The 10,312-nt window shown below is 31.5% G+C and overlaps 1 pseudogene; it reads left to right on the forward strand.

Annotated features, from left to right (window-relative positions):
* The first annotated feature begins 6,225 nt into the window (after positions 1-6,225).
* LOC120123516 lies at positions 6,226-10,072 on the forward strand (annotated as a pseudogene).
* Positions 10,073-10,312: the final 240 nt, after the last annotated feature.

Raw genomic sequence — 10,312 nt, forward strand, 5'->3', positions numbered from 1 at the left:
TAAGGACACTCCTAGATTAGGACTTTGGTATCCTAAAGACTCTAGCTTTAGCTTGCATGCCTTTTCTGATGCGGATTATGGATGATGCAAATTAGATAGGAAAAGCACCTCCTGTACTTGCCAATTCCTTGGAAATATGTTGATTTCTTGGTTTTCAAAGAAACAAAATTGTGTTGCATTATCTACCACTGAAGCAGAATACATTTCAGCTGGTAGTTGTTGTGCCCAAGTTTTATGGATGAAACAACAACTTTTTGATTATGGAATTGAAGTAGGTACTATTCCTATCAAGTGTGACAATACTAGTGCTATTTGTCTCACTAAAAATCTCATCCAACACTCTAGAACTAAGCACATTGAAATTAGACATCACTTCATTAGAGACCATGTCGCTAAGGAAGATGTAGTTCTAGAATTTGTTGATACTTTGCACCAATTAGCGGAAATCTTTACAAAACCTTTAGAAAAAGAAAGATTTTGGACACTTAGGAGAGAATTAAGTTTAACTGACCTATCTTCACTTAATGTTTAAAATAATTTTAGCACTTTTAAGAATAAATGAAAAAAATGCATATAATAGTAATTTTTGATTGCATTCATTGCTATTAGTTAGGGGAGTTTATGTTTTTTGGTGAAAATTAATTTTATGTTCAAATGTAGTTTAAGGATTAATTGATTGATTGAACATGATTAATTTTCAATATATGAGTTTCCAATACCACTAGAGCTAATTAATTTAGCATTCTGAGTGTTTTAAAACGGATTTTTGACATTTTTGTGCTTCATGTATCGATCATGCATCGATACACTTAACAGTGCATCGATGCATCCCTTTGAATGTGCATCGATACACCATGAAGGTGCATCGATGCATCTGTCGTGTTTTGGGTTTAAAAGGCTTATTTTCTCATTTGTTTCAAACCCTAAAACTACACCCTCATCAGTCGCACGCCTCTCTCACTCTCTAAATTCTCCTCTTACTCCAAAATCATCATTTTTAATCGGAATTCATCCTCATTTCATCTCAAAGTCCTGCTTTTATCATCAAATCGTGCAAAACAACATCACAATCCTCTCAAATCCGAAATTTTCAAGGTAATATTTCAAAAACTTCTATTATATTGATTTTTGATCTTAGGACTAGTTTTAATTAGTTATAGGATGAACATTATATCGGGCATTGATTGTTTGATGATTACAAACTAGATTTTACAATTAATTTAATCAAAAACTCACAAATTTTCAAAGATTTTTTTTAATTTTCAAAATTAAAAAAAAATCAAAATTCTAAATTTAATTTTTAAATTTGATGTTTTTTATTTAATTACGTTGTTTTCATGAAACACTATACATATTATAATTTTCAAACACTGTTTTCTAAATAGTTTTTCAAAACTATGTCCATTAGGATTCAGTTTAGAGAACCTTGAATTATTGCGAACTCAATTGAGTTTTGGGATTGATTATTTTTCATACATGTGTTTTAAAATTTGCAGGTTATATTCCTTATTCCGTTCGTTAACCATGTCAAACCCTAAATGTCCTAGGACTTCTTCTAGTCGTTCTACCTGAACTCCTAATCCCGTTCCTCCTCCACCTAATACTCTTATAGGACTTTGTTTTAATATGCCTGAACGTCGTAGAGACGACTTGTACCATAGGTATATAAATTCTTTCCAATCTTATAGAATCCAGGAAAAACGTATTCCTTCTCTTCAAGCCGTGATTGATATTGACTTCGAATACCTTCTGATTCTAAAAACATGGAAGTTTGATAAAATGTTTCATCTCAAACCTATCGTCTATCATCAGTTAGTCCTCATTTTCTACTCTAATATGGTGTGTATTCAAAACCAGACTCAGTGTGGAACTATAGCAATCAGATCCTACCTTTTAGGACAATATATTAATATTGACCCCGAGACTATAGCTTTCCATTTTGGGTTAGATGACGATGGTCTTTATAATGAGAATGAAACTGTGGATTATCCCTATGTTCCAAATGCTAGTTTTAGTACTCTACGATCTCATCATGATCGTTTTCTTTATTTGATGATCTCTTAGTGGTTTAGACCATCCGGAGGTAGGTACTCCACTTTTCGTATGAGGGATTTGTGGTGGATGCACTGTCTCAAGAATAAGAACAAAATAAATCTGCCCCACATTATATTTAGTCAGCTAGTAGATATCATAAACATTGTTCCTTCAAAACATGTCGAAACATTAGTTTATGGATGTCTTCTTAGTAACCTTTTTATCAAACTCGGTCTAAACGTCTCTCTTGACAATCTCATTCCTCTCCGAAACCAAATCAATCTCACCTCGTTGAAGAAAGCTGACTAGAAATATGACGAGGAAACCGGTCAATGGGTCTTTCGACCCTCTAAGCAAACTCCGGGAGCTAGTTCTTCACGAGCTGCTCCTAGCTCTTCTCATGCTCCTCCTCCTCCTCCTCCTCCTCCGGCACCAGCTGCAGATGATGATCCCAAACTTCAAAGATTATTTCAAGACATTGACGATCCCGACAATGCACTAATACCACAAGAGGAACAAGTGCCTCCATATTTTCATTCGTTTTTGGAGACATTTGATTTACGGTTTGCTTCCATCGAATCCCATTTGACTGCTAACAATGAAGCCGTGCATCATCGCTTGAACGCATTGGAAGCTCAACAAATGGAGTTTCAACGGCAGATGCTTGCATGTATGGATGCTCTCTCTCTTGAGATGCAAGCACGATTTCCTCCTCCTCCCGATCCTCCGATGGAGTAGATCTATCCTTGATCTGCTTTCTTGATTTTAAAACTTGGATTGATTTTGATGTTTCTGGAGTGTTTGTTTTGGTTTGTTAAATGTTTGAATTTGTTAGGAGTTGGATGATTGAATGTTTGAACTTATTTTATATATATTTGGTTTGGTTTGAATTTTGAGCTTAATGTTTATTAATTTTTGCATCATATACATATTAGTTACATTATGACCAATTATGTCATTTCACATTTGATTATGAATATTGATTATGAAACTAATGGCTAATCTCTCTTTTGATTGTGATCTTAGCATCTTAATCTTTAAATTAATCATTTGGCTAAGTTTTTCAAAACCTTGTTTAAAAATGTTTTAGAGTCTTTTTGATTTAACAAAAAGGGGGAGAAATGTTAAATGTTATGGGGAGAAGTGGTTATAGTAAAGGGAGTAATTTCAAATTTTATTTTAAAATTTATTTTCAAAGAAAATCTTAAAATTACACAAATGTTTTGTTATATAAAAAAGGGTAGGGTTGTTGAAAACATTTTGATGTTTCGATGTAACAAATTAAGTTAAATGAATTTTAAGATTTTACAAATGATTTTCTAAGTATATTCGATTTAATTACTCGAATATCAAATTATTACTCCAAGTCTTTCAAGATCAATTTTAAACCTTACTAAATGTGTAAAATTGTGTTTTATACTTAATATATTTTTGAAACAATTTTCACAAAGTATTTTGAACCAAAATCAAGCCTAAAATCAATTTTTCAAAGGGATGCACCAATCCATGCATCGATGCACCAATGAATAAATTGAACATCGAATGCAATTAATGCACCGATGCACTCTCCATGCATTGATGCACTCGGGTTTTAATGAAAACATCGAATGCATTTTATGCATCGATGCACACACCATGCATCGATGCACTTGGGCTTTTTCAAAACATCGAATGCATTTTATGCATCAATGCATGCTTAGTGCATCGATGCACTAAGTGTTCTAACGGTCAAAATATTTGAATTTTACACTTGATGCACCGATGCACCTTGTTATGCATCGATGTACTGACGCTCCTAACTAATTTAATTAATTGTTTTCACACTTATACGGCTCTATTGACTCCACTAATCATCCCCAACGTTCAAAATCATTTGAAGGAGTATTTAAACAAGTTTAGAAGCCATTGATCAACAACAAAAAAGAAGAATCAATAGAGAAACATGAGAGAAAACATCAAACATCAAGTTTGTGCAATTCAAGCCAATTTTCCTTTCAATATTCATTTTCCTTTCAAGAACACAATTTGTGCTCATTTGTAATCATCTCTTGAGTGTTCTTATCTTGTTCTAGAATTGTGCAAACATATTGCCTTATGAGGTTTTCCTTGTAAGTTTGCAAATTTGTGTATTTCTCTTTGGAAAAGAGTGTGCTCAAGAATTGGGGTACAATTCTTGAGGGAGTTGTAAGGTTACTCTTTGTCCTCAAAAGAAAGAATAAATTAGTGAATTTGTTGAAAAATCCTTAGTGTGGATAGCTAAGGTAGTGGACGTAGACTTTGGTTGAGAAAGTCGAACTACTCTAAATCGTTTGTAACTTCTTTCAATTTTCTACAAAAGCTTCCACCAAAATTTTAATTGTCAATTCACCCCCTCTTGGCCGATTCCATCAATCGATTAACTCAACAATAAACTTTTAAAGTATTTCAACATTTATTATCAAATAATTAGTAGTATTTAAAACATATATTACATTTCATAATCACATATGATAAATAAAAAGAAAACAATGTACAAAATACATTGAACCCTTGTTATCAAGCTAACATACATTGAACAATGAACATTTTCTTTCTCTATTTGAACAGACATTGAACAGTATAAGAACTTTAAGTCTATCTAGTAGGATGGAGTTCAACTAAAAATACGATGAACAAGAAGCAATTTTTTCATGTGTCTAATGTTTAATTTAAAATTTCTCGATAATTGTACCCAAAAAAAAGAGTATGAGAAAACATGGTTCCAAAATTTTAACTGCTTATGGGTAGACATTTATTTATTTATTTTATCTTTAATAATTAGGGGGGGGGAAGTCCACCTTTGAGGTTGACCGTTGGGACAATTATTTATCACAATTTTCATAAGATAATCAATAGATTTTACTGTTGAATGAGAAAAAAATAAAGGAGAAATACAACGTATAAATGACTTATCAATGATTATCGCCAGGAAAATAAGCAGTTATGTGTAGCAAAATTGATAATAATTGTAATAACATATCCAAAAAAAAATAATATAAAATAATATATTATCACACTTTATTGATAAAAATATCACTGAAATATCAGCGTTGAAAAATAAAATGATGTGAAAATTAGAAAATATATTGTAAAATGTTATGTTATATCACATCAGTATCATTTTTAATTTTTTAACGATATATGATTAGAACAAAAACGAAACATAACGTTATGTATGATTTTGAAAAATATAATAATTGGATAACCCAAAAAAATAAAATAATAAATGGATGATAGTTTATCTTTATTATTAAATCCCTAAAAAATCAAACAAAATACTAAAGGAATTCACTTATAGGAAATGAAATATTAACATTCAACAAGATGATTTAACCACATATAATTTACTTAATAAATTCTATTCAAACATTTAATTTATGATTATTGTTCAAAAAAAAATTAAATGTCATTTTAATATCGATATTCATTTTAATATCGATATTCACCTGGAAATATCGATATCATTGAAATAATATAGGTACTCATGTAAAAGTATCGATATCATAAATTTAACTATTTTTTAAATTTCATTCACGTCATATAAAACCATCTTTTCATTTGTTTATTTTTAATTAATTTTATAAATTAATTTAATATCACTATGTGAATTTGATCTTAATACTAGTGCAAAATTTCTTTAGAACATGATTTATTTTTTGAAGGCTTCGATAATGTTTCAAGTACTCTTCAAAGCTTTATTGATATAGCTGTAATATGTCGTGAAGAAAAATAATCATTTATACAATTATTTTACAGATAAAATCAGTTGAGAATAAGCATTTTACTAACAAACTCCTAATCACTTCTTATCGATCATACTTCAACGCTACTCCAAATCTTGGTTGATTATTTTCTCTTAGAAATATAAAGTTATATTCGTACCACCGAACAATATCTATTTGTGACAATTGACAGATTTATTTATTTTTTATTAAGTAGAGATATGTTATATTTTTAAAATAAATATCGAGATTCGAATTCACACAAAATGAGATAACATAGATATCCTTGATCACACAATTAATTAACGAATCTTACGGTTAACTATTTTATTAATATTTCTATTTCAATTCCTTGAAGTATGATTATTATAAATAGATAGATGCAAAATCCAATCCAGGCCAAGCAAGTGAGGGCAGAAGGAGAGATCATAAGAGAGTTTAATTTTGTGATTGAATATGGAGTTGGAAGGTACGAGTTTAAGACCAACAAGATATGTTGGTCTTAAAGGAATCAAAGTGAGGAAAGAAATGAGGAGATCATATGGTGAAGAAGAAGAACCGTTGAGTCCCATGTCTCGTATGTTCCATGAGCCTCAATCTACCGTGTACTGTATTATTATTTTGGGGTTTGAGAACCCCATCGACCCAAACACTTTCAAAGTAAAATGGCTCGATATTGTTGTTAGACATACTCGTTTCTCTAATGTGCAGGTAAATAGAGATGGGTCGAAAGAGCGAATAAAATAATTATATTTTAAAAAAAATATTAAATTATCATAATATAAAATTTTACGTATATCTCTACAAATAAAGGTTACACACGTGATTCTTAATTCCTTGATGCATACGAGGAAATTACATTTTGTTATCTTAAAAGAATAATAAATTATAACATGTTCTAACCAATGTTTTTAAAATCGGACCGGACATTGAACCGGTGAAGGTACTGGTTCACTGGTTCACTGGTTCAACCGGATTCAATCGCGGTTGAACCGTATTTTATATAAAATAATATTTTTTTTTAATTTTACATAATATTCAAAGCAATATTAATATATATGTAACACTTTTTTTAAGTTTACAATATTAAAAGGTATAAAAATATTACAAGTCATAACATATATAAATTAAAAACCATAAAATCAAGTGAAACAAAATGATTCAAATCAACTACAACATAATATTTAAGGTAAAACATATTAAATAATAAATATAATTATATAACTATAATAAAAAAATAAAATTGGGGCTTAAAAAAATCATAACAAATGATGTCATTTGGTTTAATTTTTTAAAAAAAAAACAATCCCACATGGCTAAGAAACATAGAAGATCATCTCAACTTACTTCTATAAATAATAGAGGTAATTTGACATTCAAAATCATAGAGCCTTTTGGTGAGCACAGAGTGAACTATTCTTTCGCTTCAATTGAGCTCAAATTTTAGGCTTCAATCGAACTTTTAAATTTTTTTTGAGTTCAAGCCTTTTCGAGTTCAAGTTTTAATATTATATTTCGAGTTCAAGTTGAACTTGATAATTTTTAGCTCGTGAGTTTTTGAGTTGAGTTGAACTTTTAAAGTTTTCGAGTTCGAGTCGAGCTCAGCAATACTCGAATTTGACTTGGCTCGTTGAACAAATGACGTCATTTGGTTTTTTTTTAAAAGAAAAAAAGTGAACCGGTGGTTCAAACCGGTTTTGCCGGTTTTCAGTTGGTTCACCTCGGTTTTATCGGTTTTCAGTCGGTTCTACCGGTTTTCATCCGGTTCATTGTCAGACCGGTTTTGTGAGGTAACCGGACAGGCCACCGGTTCACGGTTCAACCGGTTGAACTGGCCGATCCGGTCCGGTTTTGATAACCATGGTTCTAACATAAAATTTCTGATTTAATTTTTTTAAAATTGTAATTTGATACTAATTCTCTACATAAATTTTTTAATTTGTGTATTTTTAACTTTTTTTATTAGTTTGAGTGAATACAAGATATTATATGTTTAACGACTCTTATTCATTTAATATTACTCATTTATATCCTAGATACATCATTTTTAACTTTGATATTATTTGTGGTTAGCGTATTAACCATTTATTTATGATCCTAATTTTTTTACATAAACTTGTGCACTTTTAACTTTTAATTTAAAAGTAAATTCAATAGGTTGCTGATGAGAAGAATGGTGGGGAAATGAAATGGGTGAAAACAAAAGTAGACATAGATGAACATGTTAAAGTCTCCATGATCGATCAAGATATGGCCTCCTCCGATAAGTTTGTTGAAGATTACGTTGCCAACCTTAGCAAGACCCAGATGAACACATCCATTCCAATGTGGGATTGCCATATTTTAAACCTCAAAACCTCCGATGCCGAATCCACACTGGTGTTTCGAGCTCATCACTCCCTTGGAGACGGAACATCTATCTTGTCGCTGATACTCTCTTGCTCCGACACATTGCCGAGCTCTTCGGCGAAGAAGGAACCGAGATCAGCCTCTGCCGGATGGTTTCCGATTCTATCTCCCTTGTTGTTAACGTGGAATACGTTGGTTGATGTATGTACGTGTGCAGCAACAACGTACTTGTTGAAGGACACCCAGACACCCCTCAAAGCACCTTCGAGTAGTGTTGCTTTTACTCCTTGGAGAATTGTGCGTCGAACTCTCTTTCGATGATGTCAAACTGGTGAAGAATGCAACCAACACCATTAGTCACTGAAATTTGAATTTATTTTTTTAAATTTTATTTATGCTAATTTATTTTATATTATTATAATATATGTTCACCCTAGAAAAATATTTCTTAATTGGTCATTCGTATGAGTTAAAATCTATTTTATTGTAATGCATACGGTAAATGATGTGATGCTTGCAATCACTCAGACTGATTTGTCTCGTTATCTGAATCGAAAATACGGTAATTATGATTTCAAATCAATCCAAAATCATCATCGACAGAATCACGTGTAAAGTAATAAAAAGTATATTTTATATTTGATCTTGACAATTATTCTTGTATTAATAAGTGTATACGATAATAAGTGTATACGATAAGGCAGGCGAAGCTAAAAGTAATAATGGAGGAGCAAGAGAATGGGAAAACAACCTTCCCAACAATATTCGTCTTACAGCGACTCTTTTCGTCAACTTGAGAACATCTCAACAGATTTACGTAATTACTTAAGCAGTACCTTTTCTTTTCATTTCTTTCTTTATTTTATTGAATCTCATTATAATTAATTTACAGCCCTTGGAAGAAATGGTGAAGAGGAATAGCAAAGGCGAGTGGGGGAACAAGATTGGTTTTGTTCTCTTTTCTTTTAAAGTTGGATTGAAAGACAACCCGTTGGATTACATTAAAGATGCAAAAGCAAGAATGGATAGGAAAAAAACTACACTTGAAGCTAAATTCACTGTTTATGGCTAAGGTTTTCGTAAAGTTTTACCGTACCAAAGTAAGATATACTGTTCATGCTAAATTTTCTACGTTTCCATATTAGAAAAAAAAAAGTGTATTGAGAAGGAAAATATTGATGGTATATTTGCAGATGGGCAGTTTTCCATTAACAACTAGGTGGCTCTCGAACATGGCGGGACCTCAGGAGGAATTTAGCCTTTCTGTAAATCGAGTCACTTTCCTCTCTGGATCTTTGTATGGTCAGCCAGTTGTAAGTTTCCTCTGAAACAAGTTTACACGATGTACAACTCGAAACTGAGATTACGAAGCTTCCAAAACTTTTAACTTTATTGTTCTGCCAAGTTCTCGTTAAAGTAACCTTAACAAGTTGAATTTCATGATTGTTTGTATCTCTTCTAAACCTCCTTTGTAACTTGCATCTTTATTATTATTTTTATGATAGTCTGAGTTTTGAAATTTATAAAATTCTATATTTTTCAATCAGTTATAATCTTTTTACATGATTACTAGTAGATTAACCCGTTAAATCTATTATGCGACTTGAATATATTTACGTTTTCAATCATCGTGTAAAGATGGAGAGAGAGGATGACATACTCTCCCTCTTTTCTATTTAAGTAATCATGTTTTCTATTCCACTGAAGAACCGTATGCAGTTCTCAACCTAAACTAGAAGGGTAATCAGTTAAAAACACCAGGATCCCATTTTTCTTATCAACGGATTGATTTACCGATTTAGGGTTTTATTTTGCAGGCGCTGACAATTCATATCATTAGCTAAGGGAAGAAGATAGGCATGGTGCTGTCAGTGGATGAAAACATAATTTCCAACCCATATGAGTTGTGTGATGATTTTGAATAAGCTCTCAAACTCACAAAACTATGATATTGAAGCAACTCTAAACTCATCAAGACTGTGATGTTGGAGAAACTCTCCAACTCATCAAGAATACGGTCATTGCTTTGAAGGTGTAACATGCAATTAAAGAATCATCTGTCGGTCATTTCCAATAACAGTAATAGGCAGTGGACGTAATAAGTTTGCTTAAATAATTTTAGAATGACGTCCACTCTTTTACTTGTTTTTTTTTTAAATAGGATATCATGTTTATGAACTACGTTCACC

The sequence above is a fragment of the Hibiscus syriacus genome, unplaced genomic scaffold (assembly GCF_006381635.1).
Source record: "Hibiscus syriacus cultivar Baekdansim isolate YM2019G1 unplaced genomic scaffold, ASM638163v2 tig00110393_pilon, whole genome shotgun sequence".
Lineage (NCBI taxonomy): Eukaryota > Viridiplantae > Streptophyta > Magnoliopsida > Malvales > Malvaceae > Hibiscus > Hibiscus syriacus.